The 23084-nt window shown below is 45.8% G+C and overlaps 1 pseudogene; it reads right to left on the bottom strand.

The window, feature by feature from the left end:
* Positions 1-2871: 2871 nt before the first annotated feature.
* Positions 2872-23084, bottom strand: part of LOC133133372 (short transient receptor potential channel 4-like) — a 37862-nt pseudogene continuing 17649 nt past the window's right edge.

Raw genomic sequence — 23084 nt, 5'->3', positions numbered from 1 at the left:
TGGCCATAGAGATGTCATCTACCATTTTGCACATGCTGCCCTGTAAATTCGGTTGGATTTTGATTGGCTGTCAGTGCTTTATCGTTCATGGAGCTGGGTAAAAAATCTCTCTGAAAGTGATCCCAACGATATCATTCATCACCGTCGTTCTAGTTGTGGTGTGGACTCCACCATTCACTTGAGTTTTCAGACAGCATATTTATAGTTATCCTTAAATTTATTGTGGCTGGTGTGGATGTATTTATTTTCTAACACAAGAACAAAAAAAACCACAAACCATTTTCATTGTTCAAGGTTAAGATAGAATGAGGCTTTGTTGAAAGACAGACAATTTAGTTAAACACAGCCAAATAAATGAGACTGCAAATGTATTTGGATGGAAACTAGATGTTGCAGTAAGTGGGAATAAATTATAAATGTGCTGAGAATGTGAACGTGCCCAGAGCTGAAGGGATAGCACAGTGCGGGTATCCACACCACACGGTGGTCATTGTGTTTTTTTTCTGTGAAATATTGGCTTTTTGAGTTTGAGTCCCGTCGGAGGTGTTTTCCACACTGAAGGTCAGCGCTTTTTCAGATGCTGAAACAGGGCCAGCCAGAGCAGGAGCGCCTGAAGGCAGCCTTTACAAAAAACACGAATCTGTTTAAATAAAGAATGGGAACCCAGTCAAGGCCATTTGTGTAAAAGACCTCGCCACTGACCATGTGTAACAATATAAAGTAGAGCAAGGCAACCTCGTCCCACTTCACAAATACCTCCCCAGGCTCTGGTATTCAGTGTTTCAATTACTGTTCTGTGTGTGTGTGTGTATGTGTGTGTGTGTGTGTGTGTGCGTGAGCGTATGTGTGTGTGAGTGTATGTGTGTGTGTGCGTTAGTGTGTGTGTGTGCCTGTGTGTGCACGTGTGTGTCTGTGTGTGTGTATGAGCGTATGTGTGTGTGTGTGATCTGTGTGTGTGTGTGTGTGTGCTCCTGTGTGTGCATGTGTGTGTGTGTGTGTGAGTACAAGAGAGGATGTGAGGTGTTATAACACTAAGCAAAGACAAAATAATAAATTGTTATATTTATTCAGTCATTCTGTAGATAACACATTGTTTCGTCAAACGTAATATGAAAACGGTTCATTTTCATCACAGAACTTATGGTTTGTTCAAACTCTCCATGGGTGAGCCAATGCTACATAATCGATGAAGCTGAATGCTATTTTTATTGTCCATTTTGTGAATATGATTTTCTTATTTTGTATCATTAAGTACACAGCTCATGTTGAAACAATCACATGTGTGATTCTACAAAAAAAACAATTGACAAAATAACTGGCTAATGGGTTCCACTATGCAATGAACATAATGCATTCTGGAATACAAGCAAACACATTAATGTACCTATAAAAAGAGATGAATGCTTAAGATCCACACCAGCAGTCACAATTAAAGCTGAATCGGTGTGACATCATAATGACAGATGAAACAGTGTGATGTCATAATTAAAGCTGAACCGGTGCGATGACATAATGGAAGCTGAAACAACATGATGTCATAATGAAAGCTGAAACAGTGTGATGATGTCATAATGAGAGGTTAAAAGCTGAGCCCAGAATGATTTGATTTCCTGGCAATATGAAAGAATGAGGTTTAAAATGGCATTTTGGGAACTTGAAAGGTTTTGCATAGAAAAACCATTGCAGAAACTTTGCATAAAAAACATCAAAAATCTTGTCATATACATCTACAATAATTTAGTGCAGTGGTATTCACTCTTGCCCCTGGAGAGACACCGAGTATGCAGGTTTCCTCCCCAGCACTTACCTCAACAATAAAAGCAGCTGATTGGACAGTTAACTCACCTGACCTGGTATCTTGGGTCTGGATTGGTTGCTGAATTACAGATGCAAACGAAAGCTACCCACAGCTACCCTGCGGCTCTACAGGGGCAAGGGTGGTCAGCACTGATTTAGTGCAAAGAGCAGAATCAGAGTCCGTGTGTAAGGCAGAGTGCAGCGTCTACAGGTTATAGCGCTATTGCTTCTACTTTGCGGTGTAAGCCGAGAGATTAAAAACACACAAGGTACAGGGAAACGCTTGCATTCCAAAAACCGCACCCTGCTAAAACCCCGCGCCTCAGATCTGGAGCCTTCCCTTTCCATTGTCCGGTCGAGTCCACGCCCGTCGGTGGAAAGAGAGGGTCATGAGTCTACTCAGTGACGTAGTGAGACACGCTTAACAGTCCCTAAGCATAGAGCCCCATCGCGTTCAGGTCTGTGACACGGAAAGTTCTAGAAACCCTGGTCAGTCCGTTGAGATTTGACATACCCACACGCTTCCCTGAGTCCGTGAAAGATTCTCAAATGTGACAAGCCCCCCCCCCCCCCCCCCCCCAGTGAATTGAGCAAAAACCCGCAGGAGACATGCGCCTTCCGAGGATTTTGGAACGCCTTTGCAGAGTGGAGATTATCCATTCCGGAATGCCATCCGAAACGTTTCTATTCCAATGCTCCATAAAACGTATCCATTCGAATGCCTTCAAAGAATGTCTCCATTAAAGCACAGAATCCAATCACAGAATTCATCCATTCCGTACGCCTTCCGGAATCTTTCCATTCAAACACCATCGTAGACTGTACCCATTTTAAAATGGCTTCCGGAATGTATCCTTTCAAACACCTCCACAAAATGTGTCCATTCCGAATACATTCCAGAATATTCCCATTCACATGCTTCACAGAACGTATCCTCGCAAATGTTTGAATTCTGACCGCCTTGTGAAACGCAGTTAGGAGAACAGTTCTCTGTCGTGTGCGTACTCCCACCGTGTCCAATGGTCTCTGCTCTTCAAATAGTCGTCTGTTATATTCATTATTAACCCCACGGAGCTACTTTCCCCCCGCCGCGGATGTACAAGTGTCACCCTCCGCCATTTCCTCCTGTGGATGGCTGTCTTTCTGTGCTTCCCCCTCATCCTCCGCCTCTTCCTCCCGGCGCCCTGCCTGACCCACCCCCGGTCCCTCCTCATCGGCCAGTAGCTCCTCCCCGTCCCGCTCCCTCCTCAGCTCCTCGCTCTCCGCCTCGCCCACCTCCTCGGAGACGGAGTAGATCTTGTTGGGGTTGGGCCCCGAGGCGGCGTTGCCCTTTCGCCGCTTCTGGAAGAGCCCGAAGTCGGAGATGTCCTTGGGGAAGTCCTTCCTCTGCAGCTGGGCCTTGTCCCGGGCCGGCGGGGCCTGGGGGGCCGGCAGGAGGGCCGCCGAGCCGTTGGCCAGCCCGTTGAAGGTCTCGGCCGGGGCCTTGGAGGACGCGGCGCTCTGCTGGAGCAGGGTGGGTGACGTTGAACAGGTTCAGCTTGCCCTTCCCGGACTGCTCGCCGGGGGGCGCTGCGGAGTACTTGAGCGGCCGGTCGGGGTAGGCCAGGTTGGAGGCCCCCGTGCCCGACTTCGTGCCCTGCAGGCTGGGCTTGGTCCCCTTCATCATCCCCAGGACCTCGTACCGGAAGCTGGAGATGTCCTGCTTCAGCTCCTAAAACAGAGACAAGCACACACACACACGCCTCCTTTCAGAACAGGGGTGCCCAATATTATCTGAAAAGGGTAGGGGCAGGTTTCTGTTTTACCTCAGCGAAAAGACACCAAATTCTGCTTATCAAGGTCTTCATTGAGGACCACGATTAGATAATTTGTTCAATCAACAAAAAACTGTACCCATACCAGCACTTTCCAAAAAAGATTGCTTTACAAGAAAGGGAACAAACCCTGGTCCCGGAGATCTACCACTCTGGAGGTTATCATTTCAACCCTGATTTGGCACACCTGATTCTACTGATTAGCAGCTCAAGGAGACCTGTAGTTGTTGAATGTGCTGTGTTTTGTTAGGGTTGAGTGGAAACCTTCAGGATGGTAGCTCTCCAGGAACAGGGTGGGTTAGCACTGCTTAGCGCTGCTTTAGAAAGACCAAAGGCAGTTTTTCATCCATGTTGTCTAAGAGAAAAAAAAAGAGAGCCTCCAGTGACTCTGAAGCGGCTTCTTTTCAAATAGCGTTTTTCTAAAGCGCATCGCAAGCTGTTAAATAATTGATTAGGTCAATCTTTCAGAGTTCAGACACTCCAGCGAACAGCTTGCCAAGTTAATGACGTCCCGTTATTTTTAGCCGCCCTGTGAGAGGCTCCGGCAAACGTCCCGATCACCCGGCGCATTATTTCCCCGCGGGATTAACGTTCGAGAGCCCGCCTCACAGCGCGGCCTGTGATCTTCCCGTATTCAGCGGTAAATTAATCACCGTGATCGGAGCGCCGCGTGAAAGCGAAGCCTCAGAGACGATGATTCGGTTTTCGGAGACCGAATTTCCCGAAGCGGTTAGCGTTTCCTCGCACCCGTTCTCTGGCTACGCTCCCAGACCTGCACAAGGACATGTAGTGGATGAAGAAGAGGTTTGTCGACTGTATGGGGGGGGGGGGGGGCCTTAACTGGGACCTCAAAAAACTGTATTTGTGGAGGGGTGTGGACCCAGGGGTGGTGGGGCCCAATGGGAGATCTTTCCATGGGGCCCAAAATCCCTGGTGGCTCTCCTGTCTGTAGGGACAGGGAAGGCTGGAACTGGTGCAGCCTTCCACAGTAAGATACCGTAATCCCTGGATCAGTTAAGGACGAAACAAAGAGACTTGCACACTTGGCCTAAAATCTAAACAGTAGAGCTGACACTTCAGCAATATCAAGCCTGCATCAGAACAAGAAGTCATAAAATGATGGCATGTAATTAGTCATGCCTGTTTGCACACCAGTTCCGGTTGTTGTTGGAAGCGGGGCTGAATCAGCAGTAGGGGGCACCATTCGTGCCAGAACAACTGAAGGGCTAGGGCAGTGACAGGACATGTGGGTGAGATATTTCAACCAGGTTCTGATTCACTGAGAGCACTGCACGCGGGCTTTGTAACCCCCAGGCAAAATTCAAGAGTCTTCTCAAAATATATTCCAATTAATCTCACCGTCTGACAGCTAACTTTCTGCTTTGCTTTCCCTGTCCTCGCGTCTTAAAAAGCAGTTTTTCACTTGAATTTTAACCACAGTTTTCAGCGCGTGGGACTGCGGTTCTGTTTTTCAACGCTCCAAGGAACGGATTAATAAGATGAGACCTCGGAAAACTGAACTTTCCACAAACTGAACGCAGAGCTCCGGGAATCTGTTCAGTTGATTAGTGAGTCGTTAAATGAATGCAGACAGCTTATTTTATTTGAAAAAGAATGGATATTTTGGGAATATGAGGGATAGCGTTACCTTGAAGTTTTCCTCTGTAAGCCCCTCCTCTGTCTTAGCATCCCGGATCATCGCAGCCACGTACCTCTTGACCAAATTTCTCAGCACCTCCTGAAAATTAAGCAGAAACCAAGTCAATAAATGCAGTATCTAGCTATATTCAACAGGGATCCTCTAATCCTTGGCTACTCTGCACACCAAGGCCTAAAATGGTGGCTGATTGAACGGAATACTCGAAGAGACTGCAGCCCTCCAGGCCTGGAGTATGTGAAAGCTGATATATACTGTCTTATCCATTTTATAGGAATAAGGGGGTACAACTCATTACATTACATTACATTACATTACAGGCATTTGGCAGACAGTCTTATCCAGAGTTCATAACCACAACCAGGGACAAGTGCGCTGAAAGACCCTAGAGGGAAATACGGTTCCAAGTGCTAGCGATGATCACAGAGATAAGAACTTGGACCTTTGTAGATTAATCCGATGAGACAAACAACTCCTGGAGGGGCCACAGTGTGTTCTGGTTTTACTTCCAACCAATAATTATTAGTCTGCCTTAATCTCCTAAACAGCTGCGTCCCCCAGATCTGGTGCACTCTTAAATCTGTCTGCAGTAAAATTATTTATCCCAGCAAGAACGCATGAGCAGCTGTCCTCTGCAGCTGTAGTTCATGACGATATATCAAATGTCAAAATTGTAGTTTGCGACTATATTAACAGTGTCAAGCGATTCAAAAATGAATTGGGCCAATTAAATTAAATTAATTATTCTATGATTAAATGTATTATAAAATAAATGATTGGGCCAATTAACATCCTCAACAGCAGAAGTTGGCAGGAAATGCTGAAGCAGATCGGCCTATGCTGGGCACCCCAGTCTCAGACAGTCTTTACACTGGATCCCACTGGCATCGCACTGGATCCCACTGGCACACTGGATCCCACTGGCACCACGCGGACACTAACAGCTACAGCAGGACCATACATTAATGTTTACAAGTTAAACTGCGTCAAAGGTGAATACGTACATGGCACCGACACACAGGGAGAGACTGAGCATCTCTGCGATTGAGCTGGGTGATGAATTTACGTATTCTGTTTCAATCAGGAGATATCATCACCCAATTACAAAGGTGCATCATTAACCAAATGTGGTGATTTATTTCTGGACTAGGTTTCACTAAGGTACATCATTACCCAATTTTGGTGATTTATTGTTGGCTCTGCTTACACCAGTGTAATCATTCTCTGATTGTGTTGTGCTGTAGGCTGATCCCCGGAGGCCTGGATAAACTCCCAACCTGGCTCTTTCAACCTGCCACCTAATCATCCCGGATTTAATTGGCTAAAAAACGGTTCACTCCCACGGGTCCAACACATTGGCGTGAGAAAAGCACTATGTAAATGCAATGGTTCTGATTCGATCTGAGAGATCATTACCTGATACTGGAGATTGATTCAGAGGTTCTGATTCGGTCAGAGTTAATTACCTGATACTGGTGATTGATTCAGAGGTTCTGATTCGGTCAGAGTTAATTACCTGATACTGGTGATTGATTCAGAGGTTCTGATTCAATCAGACATATCAGTACCTGATACTGGTGATTGATTCAGAGGTTCTGATTCAATCAGCCATATCAGTACCTGATACTGGTGATTGATTCAGAGGTTCTGATTCGATCAGGGAGATAATTACCTGATACTGGTGATTCATTCTGAGGTTCTGATTCGATCAGAGAGATAATTACCTGATACTGATGATTTATTCAGATATTCTGATTTGATCAGAGAGATAATTACCTGATACTGGTGATTTATTCAGAGGTTCTGATTCGATCAGAGAGATAATTACCTGATACTGGTGATTTATTCAGAGGTTCTGATTTGATTAGAGAGATAATGACCTGATACTGGTGATTGATTCAGAGGTTCTGATTCGATCAGAGAGATAATTACCTGATACTGGTGATTTATTCTGAGGTTCTGATTCGATCAGAGAGGTAATTACCTGATACTGGTGATTGATTCGGAGGTTCTCTGCGGCACGTCTCTGCAGTAGGGGGGAGATTGGTATTAAATCGCGCTGAGCGCACTGTCTGTAACTCAAACAGGGTTTTCCCCTCAAACTCATTCCCTGTGTTGGCAGCGAGCTACATCACTGTATATGTTTAATGCTGAACTGAAGACACATGCCATGATTCTGGCTGCCACTTGCTGTTAGCTGGAACACACAGTGTTTTCAGGCACTTTCAGAGAGCAGCGTGGAATCACGCCAAGCAACTCCGAGCAGAAGAACATTATTATAGAAACAATACAGCACAGTGTAATATTAAAATAGAAACAATAGAACACAATATAATCTTTAAATAGAAGCAGTATCCTCTGGGAAAACAGTCTGTGAGTTCCATGAAATTACCACACCAACATAATGTAATATAGTGTAATAGCTGCAAGGACAGAGCTATCTGTAGACAGTAATGTGGCGTGCAGAAGATGCAACCTCACCCCCAGCACCCCGAACGATTCGGGTCTCTTGGTGCTGGTCTTTTTGCAGACGTATTTCCTGATCCATTTGATGAGGTACCAGGCCGATTTGGGGCTGGGCACGATGTTGAACGGGGAGGGGAGAGTGCCCCCTTCCTCAAAATAGCTCATCCACAGCTTGGTCCTGGCAAACTTCCACTCGATGTCCGCATGGTCCTGAGATGTAAAGAGGGGGGGGGGGGTGTGTGTGTGAGAAGTGCTTGTAAGCGCAGGGGGGTGATGTACAGGAAACAATGGCAAACCCCACTGCTGCAGGGACTTCTATATAAGGAAACACATGAAAAGGAGACCTTTCCCATGGGAACATCAGTGTGAACTATGAGATGGCTTTCATTTGTATTTCTATTTGATTAAACATAGGGAGACAGATAAGGAGAGAAAGAGATAAGGGGGAAGAGAGATGGGGGAGAGGGAGAGAGAGACAGAAAGGGCTAGAGAGGGAAAGACAGGGAAAGAGAGAGGGAGAGAGGGGAGGAGGAGAGAGAGGGGGAGAGAGAGGAGGGCGAGAGATAGGGAGAGAGAGGAGGAAGTTAGACAGAGAGAGAGGGGTGGAGAGAGTGAGAGGGGGAGAGAGGGAGAGTTGGACGGGGGGAGAGCGGAAGAGAGGGGGAAAGACATGGAGAGAGGGATGGGCGCTGAGACTCACCGCGATGTGTTGGTAGGAGTTGTTCATCATGGCGATGAGCATGTTGAGCAGCACCACCAGGGAGATGATGTTGTAGGTGCCAAACATGGTAGCGCCCACGAACTCCGTGAACTCGTGGTGGGCCTTCACATTGGTCACATACAGGCTGATGAGGCCGAAGATGGACCAGAACAGCGACTGCAGGGTCTCAAACAACCTGGAGATGAGGGGGTCACAGACAGCTCAAACACAGGTCACAGACAGGTCAAACACAGGTCAAACACAAGTTACAGACAGTTCAAACACAGGTCAAACACAAGTCAAACACAAAAGTTACAGACAGGTCAAACACAAGTTACAGACAGGTCAAACACAGGTCAAACACAAGTTACAGACAGCCCAAACACAGGTCAAACACAAGTTACAGACAGCTCAAACACAGGTCAAACACAAGTTACAGACAGCTCAAACACAGGTCAAACACAAGTTACAGACAGCTCAAACACAGGTCAAACACAGGTCACAGACAGGCCAAACAAAGGGATTGGCCTAATCAACTGTAAATTGCTTTGGAGATGAGAACTGTGATCAGCAAACAACTCATGCCTCTCAGTGGAATGAGAGAACCACCCTTCTTGCCGTTTGATTTTGTTATGACGGATTTGTGCGGCACCGTGCATTTTATGCCGTTCAGAACTGAAAGCTTTCATCTGACAGCCTGAGGTCTGACAAACGTCACACCATCCCATAATAATCTCATATGACTCATGTAATATTTGCACAGCATTATAACAGCCTAAAGGCAAATGTCATCACTATATGTTTTCCTCACCGTCATAGTCACTAATTGCATTGCCCAGCATACCAGTGAGCCAGATCCCATTAAAAATAATGAACAGATAATTACCCACATTTCACCAAAGCCAGCAGATGGACAAATATGGGGTGAACAGATTAAATGAATTTTTAATGACCCCACAGGGGGGAAAATATCGCTCCCTGCCCCCATGTGCCTGCCCTCAGATAAAGTACTCTCCAGCACACCTAGGGTGGATGATGCCAAGGGCCCTTGTCATTTTGCAGGGATGGGGTAATGGGGCCCAGTGTGAGACCTCTTCATCGAGCCCAACATCCATTATATTACAGTTTAATCCGACGCGATTTATAGTAGATCAGACAAAGCAGGGGCCAATCCCCCCTGGGACAATGTGGAATAAGGGCCTTGCGAAAGGGCCCAATAGCTAATCTAATTATGGCTACATTGGGGCTTGAACCACCAACCTTCCAGGTCCCAGTCAAGCAACTTAACCACTGAGCTTAACCACTAGACTGCCCGATATATGCCTCGATATATACGATATATGCCTCAATATATACAACATATGCCTCGATATGTACGATGTATGCCCATACATATAAGAGGTATGCCTCAATATATATATATGATATATGCCTCAGTTTATAAAATGTATTCCTCAATATATATTATATATGCCTTGATATATGCCTCGATATATGCCCATATATATACAACATATGGCTCTGTATATGCCTCAATATATGCTGTGACACATATGATATATGCCTCTGGTGGACCAGCTGGCCCCGGGCCCCCGGTCCTGGGCGGGGTCTCCGCGGCGCACTCACGTGGAGAAGGCGTTGTTCTGCTTCTCGCAGCGGATGCCCTTGCAGTCGCTGGCCTCGTCCGTCTCGTAGTAGAAGTAGAGCTGGTTGAGGCCGTTGGCGAAGGCCAGCAGCACCAGGCAGTAGATGAAGAGGAACTTGAGGATGTCCAGCAGCATGCGGCCCAGGGAGATCTGCAGCGGGCCCAGGTGCGAGTTGGCGGTGAACAGCGAGATGAGCCGCAGCGAGCTGAAGATGTTGGCGATGGCGAACACCGCTTCCGCCACCAGCGTGGGGTGCCACATCTCCCACTTCTCCCGCGGCTTACAGCCGCTGTACTGCAGGGGGCGGGGCGGGGGGCGGGGCGGGGGGAGGGGCAGGGGGACACGGCAGCCACGTCAAATATACACAACATATATTCAACATGTATTCACTGCAATGGGCTTACTTTTTTGCGAAGTAAGACAAAAGTATTGCCAATGATTTATGATTTGCCAAAAAAGGGTATGAAAGTCCAAAAAATCAAACAGCAACTAACAGTAAGAAAGAAACAAAAAGACCTTAACCCTTAATACAAGACTAAATCACTTGTTGAAACAGTCAACAAGAAGGCACATGGTTGGGTTACATGAAAGTGCATAGAACACAGGTAGAGCAGAATTCAATATCGAAAATAAATATGAATGAAATATGTTTTTAAATGTATTACTCCGATAAAATATATAGAGAAGGCATAAACTAGGAATATATGAGAACACACTCAAGCCTTATGTTTACAGAATAAAAGGTCTGAAATAAATGCAGAATAATTTGTGCGGTTTCAAGATACTGAGACTGGCTTGGAGAATATTTGGCAAAGATGGAAAATGTACAGTATATAACTGTAGCATACACAGTTTTAGCTTCACACAGGCGATCACCTACACAGATGCATACTATCTGTACTACCTGCATACTCTCTGTACTACCTGCATACTATCTGTACTACCGGCATACTCTCTGTACTACCTGCATACTATCTGTACTACCTGCATACTATCTGTACTACCTGCATACTCTCTGTACTACCTGCATACTATCTGTACTACCTGCATACTATCTGTACTACCAGCATACTCTCTGTACTACCTGCATACTCTCTGTACTACCTGCATACTCTCTGTACTACCTGCATACTATCTGTACTACCTGCATACTCTCTGTACTACCTGCATACTATCTGTACTACCTGCATACTATCTGTACTACCTGCATACTATCTGTACTACCAGCATACTCTCTGTACTACCTGCATACTCTCTGTACTACCTGCATACTCTCTGTACTACCTGCATACTATCTGTACTACCTGCATACTCTCTGTACTACCTGCATACTCTCTGTACTACCAGCATACTCTCTGTACTACCTGCATACTATCTGTACTACCTGCATACTATCTGTACTACCAGCATACTCTCTGTACTACCTGCATACTCTCTGTACTACCTGCATACTCTCTGTACTACCTGCATACTCTCTGTACTACCTGCATACTATCTGTACTACCTGCATACTCTCTGTACTACCTGCATACTATCTCTCCTCTCTGTGTTACCTTCACGTACGCGACCACCTTCAGGGAGATGGTGGCCAGGTACAGGGAGTTCATCACAAAGTCCATGAGGTTCCACCAGTCGTGGATGTAGTCCTGGAACCCTCCGTCCCACATCTGCTTGATCTCCGTCCAGATGAACCCTGCAGGAGGCAGGAGGTGGGTCAAACACAGGGTCATCACGCACCTCCATATCAACCCTGCAGGAGGCAGGAGGTGGGTCAAACACAGGGTCATCACGCACCTCCATATGAACCCTGCAGGAGGCAGGAGGTGGGTCAAACACAGGGTCATCACACACCTCCATATGAACCCTGCAGGAGGCAGGAGGTGGGTCAAACACAGGGTCAACACGCACCTCCATATGAACCCTGCAGGAGGCAGGAGGTGGGTCAAACACAGGGTCATCACGCACCTCCATATGAACCCTGCAGGAGGTGGGTCAAACACAGGGTCATCACGCACCTCCATATGAACCCTGCAGGAGGCAGGAGGTGGGTCAAACACAGGGTCATCACGCACCTCCATATGAACCCTGCAGGAGGCAGGAGGTGGGTCAAACACAGGGTCATCACGCACCTCCATATGAACCCTGCAGGAGTGTGTCACCTGTGATCATTCTACCCCCTAAAATACTGGGTCATCACGCACGTCTATATGAACCTCGCATATGGTGGTGAATTTCAACAGTATAGCACTTTTTACAGACTGTCACAAAGATCCTCCAAATAGCAAGCATATGAGGTAAAAAAAACTCTCCAGTGGGGGGAAAAGCCCCCAGAGGCGAGAACCAACTCCCCGATGGGAATAATCTCAGGAGGAACCCGGCAATAGAGGGAGAGCAAAAAAGAAGGAAAACCCCAAACACTACTCTTCTATACTCCCATCTACAGAACCATGTACTATACAGAGAGAGAGAGAGCGAGAGAGAGAGAGAGAGAGAGAGAGAGAAGGAGAGAGGGAGAGAGAGAGAAGGAGAGGGCGAGAGGGAGGGAGAGAGAGGGAGAGTGAGGGCTAGAGAGGGAGAGGGGGAGTGAGGGAGAAAGAGGGAGAGAGACAGAGAGAGAGGGAGAGTGAGGGAGAGAGAGGAGAGACAGAGAGAGAGGGGAGAGAAAGAGGGAGAGTGAGGGGGAGAGAGAGAAAGAGAGAAAGGGGGGAGTGAGGGGGAGAGAGGGAGAGAGAGTGAGGGAGAGGGGGTAGAGAGAGAGAGGGAGAGAGAAAGAGAGAGGGAGGAAGAGAGAGAAAAAGAGAGAAAGATGGGGAGTGAGAGAGAGTGAGGGAGAGAGAGAGGGAGAGAGAGGGAGAGAGAGAGAGAGGGAGAGAGAGGGAGAGAGAGGGAGAGTGAGCGTGAGTGAGAGAGGGAGAGAGAGGGAGAGTGAGGGTGAGTGAGGGACAGAGAGAGGGAGAGTGAGGGAGAGAGAGAGGGAGAGAGAGGGAGAGAGAGAGAGGGAGAGAGAGGGAGAGTGAGGGTGAGTGAGAGAGGGAGAGAGAGGGAGAGTGAGGGTGAGTGAGGGAGAGAGAGAGAGAGAGAAAGAGAGAGAGAGAGGGAGAGTGAGGGAGAGGGGGTAGAGAGAGAGAGGGAGAGAGAAAGAAAGAGAGAGAGAGGTAGAGAGAGAGCTGCTGTGTTTGGCGTTTAATAAAACAGCTGTGGATGGCGTTTCTGGCGAACCCGACCGCGGGAGGATTTCACACTTCACCGCGAGCAGACGTCATGTCGGATTTCTCTCCGCTCGCTGAAACAAACGCGTCAGCCTCGTCTGTTTGGGCTCTGCTCATTTCAGCTTCAAAGCAGGAGGAGAGGGCGGGAGAGAGAGCCGTGAAACACGCCGTTTATTCCTCCCAATTTCCCTGCTTTATCAAAGCAGTCTCCAGAGACAACCGGAGCGCAGCGCAGACATACGTGACGATGTAAGAGAGCCACAGTCCTACAGCGTCTGCCACCTCCTGCTAAAAAACCGTTTAACGGTGAAGGCAACGCTCACCTCAACCAACCCCCGACATCCCCGCGCTGGACACCGTTTATTCACTCAGCACAAGTACCAATTCTTAAATATTTATTTCATATTCAATACTCTGTGGGCAGATTTCCACTTACGGAGGGATAAAGCTTTTTACTGGAATAAAGTCAAGTTAAACTCTGATGGATGTACAGTGCATTACATGCAGGCATTTAGGAGACTTACAAAAGCACATAATAGGCTTAGGCGATGAGCGGTGATGATGGCAATTCATCAGACTGACAGCCAGCAGTAGTCACCAGCAAATAATAATCCTACAGCATAAAGCCTACTGCCGGAGCAGGTGTACGCGAGAGATTGAAGACGTCGGGTTTTTACCCCTTTGAGGAGTGTGTTTTTTGGAATGTTCTTTGAAGTAGGAGTTCTAGAACACCGTTGTTTTCAATTGCCGGCAGCAATTGTTACATCAGCGTTAAGAGTGTTCAGCTAAGAACATTCTGATCATATTTGTGACCTCACACCTTAAAGGGTTAAAGGGCAAAGCAGTAGATAGGTCTGTTGGTATAGCAGTGCAGCACAGGAACAGTTAATAACCCCGTAGTACATTCAGTATCAGTGGAGCCAAGATGAAGTATTGGAGGGTGTTTATATTCTCCTGAGACCTCGCAGAAAGTATTTTATTTGACATAACGCAAGTGTCTCGGACGACTGCAACAAAAACATGTTGCAGTGAAAATATTTTAAAATATATTATTTATTTTATTTTTACGGACTGGCCCTTGCAGTGAATGTTTCAGCACAGTAGAACGTATGGTTCTTGATACAAATGCAGAGTTACTAAATTATTTCTAATTCACCTTTTCTTTTAAATTCGATATAAAACGGGAGAGCACACCCCTGGGATGTAGGTCTACTCCATCTTGTCAAGGGCACAGGGTGTTTAAAGATTAAACTCAGCATGGAGGCAGCAGCCTCTGGTTTCCTTTACATTCCAGAGGTGACTTCTGTAGGGGGCCAATGAAGGTGTAAGTGAGGTCATGAGCCTGCAGAGTATGTCTGATTTGTGGTGACCAGGCTTTGAATAAAATGTGCTTTTGATGCAGTTAATAAAAAAGGAGAAATTGAAATTGAATGAATTAAACAGAAAATCCTCATGGGGTCAGGAGGCGACATGCACGTTAACTTAAACGTACTCTAATACTCACACTGGGGACCCCCAATGGGGCATGGTGGTTACATTGAATTACATTATGATGATTATGATACATTATGATTACTGATGCAAGCGGCAAGTGTACTGAAAAGCCTACAGGCAACTACAGCTCCAGAAGTGACTGTGCCACATAGATAAGAACTTGGGAGTCATCTCAAGTGTATTGAGGAAAATAAAATAAAAATAAAGCAGGATTACTGAGTTAGCTGAATAACTGCACTGAGTAAAACCCACAAAGCAGAGTTACTGAGATAGCTGGATAACTGCACTGAGTAAAACCCGGAACCCTCCCAAACCTGCAACATGGACTGAAGTAAAAAGAGGGGGTTTTCTTGGTGCAGTTATCCGGCTAACTCAGTAATCCCACAGGGCTGTAGTAATAATAACAGAAGGTGAGTATAGTTAATCCCGCAGGGCTGTAGTAATAATAAGAGAAGGTAAGTATAGTTAATCCCACAGGGCTATAGTAATAATAAGAGAAGGTAAGTATAGTTAATCCCACAGGGCTATAGTAATAATAAGAGAAGGTAAGTATAGTTAATCCCACAGGGCTGTAGTAATAATAAGAGAAGGAGAGTATAGTTAATCCCACAGGGCTGTAGTAATAATAAGAGAAGGTAAGTATAGTTAATCCCACAGGGCTATAGTAATAATAAGAGAAGGTAAGTATAGTTAATCCCACAGGGCTGTAGTAATAATAAGAGAAGGTAAGTATAGTTAATCCCACAGGGCTATAGTAATAATAAGAGAAGGTAAGTATAGTTAATCCCACAGGGCTATAGTAATAATAAGAGAAGGTAAGTATAGTTAATCCCACAGGGCTGTAGTAATAATAAGAGAAGGTAAGTATAGTTAATCCCACAGGGCTATAGTAATAATAAGAGACGGTAAATATAGTTAATCCCACAGGGCTGTAGTAATAATAAGAGACGGTAAGTATAGTTAATCCCACAGGGCTGTAGTAATAATAAGAGAAGGTAAGTATAGTTAATCCCACAGGGCTGTAGTAATAATAAGAGAAGGTAAGTATAGTTAATCCCACAGGGCTATAGTAATAATAAGAGAAGGTAAGTATAGTTAATCCCACAGGGCTATAGTAATAATAAGAGAAGGTAAGTATAGTTAATCCCACAGGGCTATAGTAATAATAAGAGAAGGTAAGTATAGTTAATCCTGCAGGGCTGCAGTAATAATAAGAGAAGGTGAGTGGGGGCTGCAGTAATAATAACAGAAGGTATAGTACAGTGCAGTGGACAGGTTACCTAGGACCCAGGGCAGGATCATCCACTCCACGGTGGTGGGGGCCGGGCCCTGCCGGTTGGGGTCGGTGGAGACGATGTGCTGGGAGGCGAGGAGGAGGAGGAAGAGGAAGGTGAGGTAGGACGCGGTGTGGCAGATGAACTTGATGAAGGGCTTGCGGATGAAGAGGCCGTAGCGGCTCTTGGGGGCGATCAGGTAGCAGAGGGAGAAGAGCGGGAACAGCAGCCCGATGAACACGCAGGTGAGGAACTTCCCGCCCCAGTGTCTCCTCCGCCAGCCGGGGAACTCGTCGTACCAGCGCGACGCCAGCAGCTGCTGACAGTTCGGCTGCGCCACGAACTGACCAATCAGAGAGAGGGGGAGGGGACAGAGAGAGAGAGAGAGAGAGAGAGAGAGAGAGATAGAGAGAGAGATAGAGAGAGAGAGAGAGAGAAAGAGAGAGAGAGTATTGATTTAACCCTTCAAGGTGTAACATCGAAACATGTGAATAGAATGGTTGTAGCCCTTTCAGGCGTAAGAAAGATCACTAAAATAAGCGATTAGAGTGTTGTTAATGGAACATTCGAGTGCTGATGTAACAATCACTACTTGTGACTGAAAGCAACGGTGTTCTAGAACACTGACTTAGAGTTTTGAAAAAATAAAACATTCCAAGAAGCCTACTCTTCAAAGGCTTAACTGAACATTCTAATGCCACAATCACTACTGGTAACTGAATGCAACCAAACTATAGAACATTGACTTCTGAAATTCCAACAACCTACTCTTGAAAGGGTTAATATTGCTGTTTTTTTTATTCTGAAGACATCCATTATCATTGTATTAAAATCTGTAATTAATCATCTGCATGAATTTTAACATGCATTATGCAGGCTCTGGGAACATCCACAAATGTATTTCTTGGCGATAAAGCAGGAAAAATAATCTTTCATTGGAATTCTAAATTTCAGTCCTGAGAATTGAAAGTGGGCCCATTACAAACAGACAGCAAGGAAGAGGTCACAGGAGCAAAGACAACAGGGATTTCACCTCATTCACCAATCACGACAAGCATCGGTTACAGCAGTTAATAAAACAACAGTCATCCTGCTCCAAAGATAACACCTGCTGTCCCCCATGCTATGGCCAGCCAAATCCCCTTCTACACTCATATATATGGCTGGGTTACTTAAACATAGTTTTGCTGTTTCAGCAATCAAGCTGAGTTTGTGAAGAAAAACCGACTAAGCAGATTTGAAGAAAAAGTATATGTGTAAATTTGTCAAAGTAAAAGGAACATTTTGATTAAATACAAGCTACCGCCTCTTTGACACCCACGCATGTTTTGCCGTCTGGAGACGTTCATTTTCAAACCTCCAGTCTGAAAAAGAGAACAGTTTGATGTACAGTATCTGCACGGCGGATGTAACTGCCTCACCCCGATGGAATCTACGCGCAAAAAAATGTTTTCATGTTTACGCCACTTTTTCCCCCCGTTTCTCTGATAAATGCGTTTGAACAATGTTTTCCTCTGCGGCTCCATGGCGTTGCGATAATTGGCTGTGTTTCGCTCGCGCTAATCTGTATAAATAAAGCGCTGGGAATCCCGGAGACGAGGCCGTAAACAGACGCATCCGGCGGTCGTAAAAACACACAGTCCCCGCGATGACGCGCGTCGAGCGCGAGGCAGAGACTGCGACCCAGCTGGAGGAACGCTTCGCGCTAATCAATAAAGAGCCCACCCGCGGCCTCGGAATTTAATCAGTCACTTAAACCCAAAATCCGAGGGGCTCGTCACAGATGGAGAGGGGCGAGCCATCAGCCGCAAATTTCCATTCCTCCCGAACAGAAATGCTCGGTAGGAGGTTGCCTACAGACAATCAGTGTGATTTACTGTAGGGACCGTGTAAACATGAATAATCAGTGTAATTTACTGTAGGAACAGTGTACACATGCATAATCAGTGTCATTTACTGTAGGAATAGTGTACACATGAATAATCAGTGTCATTTACTGTAGGAATAGTGTACACATGAATAATCTGTAATTTACTGTATGAATAGTGTACACATGAATAATCAGTGTAATTTACTGTAGGAATAGTGTACACATGAATAATCAGTGTAATTTACTGTAGGAATAGTGTACACATGAATAATCAGTGTAATTTACTGTACGGACAGTGTACACATGAATGATCAGTTTAATTTACTGTAGGAATAGTTTACACATGAATAGTCTGTGGTTTACTGTAGGAATAGTTTACACATCAATAATCAGCGTAATTACTGTAGGAATAGTGTACACATGAATAAACAGCATAATTTACTGCAGGGACAGCAGATAAACATGCACAGTCAGTGTAATTTAGGGACAGCTGACACACAAGCCCACAGTACCAGCTGAGCACTGGGATTGCACAGTAAGGGAACACACACGTGCCATCTGGGCACGTTCAGACCGAACAGACCCAGCGTGCGGCTGGTTATGAGGCACCCTGGAGCCGGCAGGGGACCAGAGGACGTTCAGGGACGGGGTGGTGGGACCCAGCATGGAATCTTCTCATGGGGCCCAGAATCCCTGGCAGCACGTAAATTAACGTTTTTCATTATTCACTCTGTTGTATTTGAATTCCTATCGTACTCCAGACAGGCAAAGCTCTCTTCAGGAAACTCTGAAGTAATGGACTGCAGTTATATAGTGCCTCTCATCGAATGCCGATATACAGGCAGAATTGGTCCTGAACTTTGACCCGTGGTCAGCAAAATGTAGTGGCCAAGCTGTGTTCTGTGAATTTACTGGATTTATTTTTGAGTCATTACAGATGCATCACTCGTACACAGCCAACACTGTGCCCATCTGTTCAAACGTGAATATTTTAGAGCGTTTAATATCTATAAAATGGATCTAACACTATGCATGAAAAGACAATGCAAACTTTATATTTTCCTGCATAATGATATTCACTGTTAGAAAATTTGCATAACTGGTATTAGCTTTCATAACAGTGATAACACAATAGATAATTATGGAAAGTAGCTAACTCTGTTGTGATGCAGCATATTTTACTCTGTGAAATGTATGTTAAAAGGTAACACACGGCCCCTGTGAAGTAAATACATTAAATAAATAAACGACAGCTGGAATTGCCAAACGGCCGTCGACCGCAACCGCGTTCCTGCGTGAACTGATTCAGGAGAGCGCAGAGCGTAGAGCGTAGCCTCCTGGGGCTGCCAGCTGCTTCTCTACATGGTAGAGTCAGAGGAGGACCTTTCACATGCAGCTTTAGCTTTACATTAGTCGCATTTGGCAGACGCTCTTATCCAGAGCGACGTACGGTTGATTAGACTAAGCAGGAGACAATCCTCCCCTGGAGCAATGCAGGGTTAAGGGCCCAACAGCTGTGCGGATCTTATTGTGGCTACACCAGGATTCGAACCACCGACCTTGAGGGTCCCATTCATTCATTCATTTGACCACTATGCTACAGGCTGCCCATGCTGTCCACAGGCACCTGATCGACCAGCCTCCAGTCCCCCCCCCCCCCCCCATCCATACACTGTGGCGCTACAGGTCCCAGTCGGTACTGGCACGGTCCGAATCCGGCCCCCAAACCGTCGGGCCCATCCATGCACTATAGCAGGGATGCTCAATTCATCCTGTAGGTCCTGCTTTTCCACCCACCTGGGAGTCAGGTGTGAAGAGAGTCTGGCCAATCAGTAGCACTACTGTAATTACCTGGGAAAAAAGAAAACCAGGACTGGATTTGGATTCACAGGCCAGAGTCGATCCCTGCACTAATGAAAGGGTCACCCAGCAGTAACCTAGCCAAAATAAATACATAAATAAAATGTGACAAATATTGACATGATAATGCTTATTGCTCCCTTTAAGCCACAATTCAGTCTCTTGTGCCACACAAGATTAATTATAATTATATAAACGAGAACCTGTTTAGCTTTCTGTGGCTGACGGAACATTCTATCTGGGATTAATTCGCAAATACGCATCGATTCTTTCTTCCTCTGAAGGAGCCGGCATTTTAAGCCCAGGACAGATAAACAGGCTGCTTGATAAAAGATAGAGTACAGTATTGATTCATTTAGAGAGGAACTCACTGTCATTCAGGGATAAATCAAATGCATTCTCCCACAGAACAGTTACGCAGACAGCCCAGGTAGTTGAAAGCGAAAGATTTATTTCAATGTATGTCTGCACATACACTTAGTGAGCACTTTATTAGGCAGACCTGTACACCAGCTCATTAATGCAAATATTTAATCAGCCAATCATGTGGCAGCAACTAAATGCATAAAAGCATGCAGACATGGTCAAGAGGTTTAGCTGTTTTTCAGACCAAATGTCTGAATGTGAATGGGGAAGAACTGATCGGATAAACAGACCAAGTAGCAATACCACAGTTTTGGTGAATAGAACGCTAATACTTAAAATAATAATGATATGCCAGTGCAATCATACCAGCGTATACATGGCTAACTAGACATTACAGAAAGTACGTTTCAGAGTGATATCCAACCACAGTGAAACATGTCATAGCTCACAAATCAACGGAATAAACGACTGAGGCTAATTAAATAATTAAGAGCAGGATCTGGCAGTAAATGCGGGAACAGACTGGCCCTCGTTATGCCCGCGTGATTTAATGAGTATTCGGTGCATTTCCTCAAGCAAATTTTTTCCCCTTGTTTCAGATTATTGCCATTTGGTAGCCAATTGTACCCTATCTAATCCAGTTACCCATGTTAGCTGAGGACAGACTGCTATGACCCCCGTCGGCCCAGGAGATCTGGCGATCTCGAGAACGACACGCCTTCTGCAAGCCGCATGGTCTCGTACCCCGTAACCAGAGGAGATCAGGGTGCTGTTATCTACACCCATCCTACCAACCCTGCCAAGTCCCTCCCCCCCAAATTATGCTGCCCCCTCGTGTGCTGGCCAAACTGGGCTTAGAACCCCGGTCCTCGGTGTGCGACTGGAACCGATGCTTTAGCCAGGCTCCCCCCCGGCAGCACCCTCAGTCCCGTGTTGTGGAGCGATCTCTGGCAGCGTGAATATGGAGGAGAGATTATTTACATTGACAAAATGGAGGACTCTGGAGTATTCTAGCAGCAAACGTGGCGGGCTGTCTATGTAATTCTGTAAGGAATATGGATTTCCTGCACGGAGTTGTTCATTTATCTATCTGAAACCCTGCAGAGTGCAATAATAAAACTTTGATTTCCGTGTGGAAATAATTCCCATTTTTAACTAATGACAAAACGGATGAAAGTGGACAGCAGCTTTTCAACAGCTAATACAATTATTTAACAGCAAATTTAAGTGCTAATTTAAAAAGTCGTAAAAGAGAATGCTCTTTTGTTTTACTTGCTAGATTACCTTAATCAAGTGTGACTTATCACCTTAGTTTATATTCAGAATTTAAATTCAGTATCATAAAAAGCTTATTGGACATAGGCAGGTATTATTGCGCGTAGATTTCATTATGACAAAGCTTTTCTCCAAAGTCAACATTGACAATCTGTCCGAGTCACTTGCTTGTTAGAACACAGAGCCAATAAGGGCAGTAATTCATTACAACATCCCAGTAACGACTATAGCAAGGTTGGGTACGTGGTGTATCAAGGTGATCTGTTTGTGTCTTTATTCGTAACAGCTTGATTTTATGCGCTGTGCTCAATCATTCCCTGCCTTCCTTATTAATGAGGCCTGCAGCGGTCTACATTTGTCAGAGATGCAGCTGGAAACAACAGGAGGCCATTTTGGATCTGTGTGCAAACCAGACCTGCATAAACAGTGAGACACTGAGCCATTTGCCAAACGCCTCGTCACCAGGGCAGCTCGTCGAGAAGGACGGCTGCTGACTGGAGCGTTTGCGCTGAAGCTGACTGTGGGAGAGGGAGCGAGGGTTCATGAACCGGGCTACACTGAGCTGTCAATCACTAATGTGCCCGAACAAATCGGTTTCATTCTGCACACCACTAGAGGATGATTAGTTGAAGTCATTGTCCGTCACTGAGGTAATGACACCTCAGTTTGCCAACATCAGCTGCAAAACACGAGACAGAGGAGTGGGGAGTATAGCGCCCCCCTGTGGCACTTTATGGTCAATGAGCCACACCAGAGGGGAGTTTCCATCCCAGTTTGGTGTTATACCGTTGAACATGGTTTTCACTCCATGAAAACGTGGTTTTCCCATCCACGGGAAGGTCGTTTACACCACCGGGTGGGCCAGAACAGACAGCAGTCGTGACCGAGAGGTGCAGGTGCCAGGTGTCTGGAGCTAGCGGGATGGAGAGGTCTGGCAGACGTGTGAGGTCTGATAAGCTGTTTCTGTTTCACTGTTTCTCAGTGAGCTGCTATTTAGAAGAGCCAGGTGTGCCAAATTAGGGTTACCGGACACAGAAGATGGACAACCCTCTTTCTGAGTTTTATGGGGGTCAAAAGGTAGCCTGTAATCCGCAAATAAAGACTTCAGTTTGTTTGTGAACATTAACCGATGTTAGCTGTCAATTGCCTTGTTGACTGAATATCCGGCCCCTACGCCAGGAGGAGATTGCACCCCAGCTAAGACAAAACGTTCTCTCAATGTTGCTGCAATGTATTGCCAACTCCATAACAGTGAAAAAAACATTCCAGTAACATTGTGAGAACGTTCTGTGTTAGCTAGGGGCTACCTGCTTTGTTTCCGCCAGCAGCAATAAAGCAGAGACAAAGGCTGGAGTTTGTTTGTGAATGTGAGCTGGGGTGAGCTGGCATTCGCCTCGTTGTGGAAATGTTAGGCCCATACCCCAGGAGCCAATTATACTACCCTCAAGCTGTGCTTCTCCCAGCCACAATAAAACCAACCTGTGCCAGAACAGCTAACAGGCTCCAGCCAGGGAACGAGGGAGGATTCACCTTTCTGGGAAATATTCCCTTCATTTCACAAAAATAAACACGAGCCATATATTGTACAAATTAACAAATACAGTGATATGGCATTTTAACCCTTTGAAGAGTAGGTTTTTGGAATGCAATTTCCAA

The sequence above is a fragment of the Conger conger genome, chromosome 7 (genome assembly GCF_963514075.1).
Source record: "Conger conger chromosome 7, fConCon1.1, whole genome shotgun sequence".
Classification (NCBI taxonomy): Eukaryota; Metazoa; Chordata; class Actinopteri; order Anguilliformes; family Congridae; genus Conger; species Conger conger.
The sequence above is the reverse complement of the archived record's forward strand: the minus strand, read 5'-3'. Positions and strand labels throughout refer to the sequence as shown.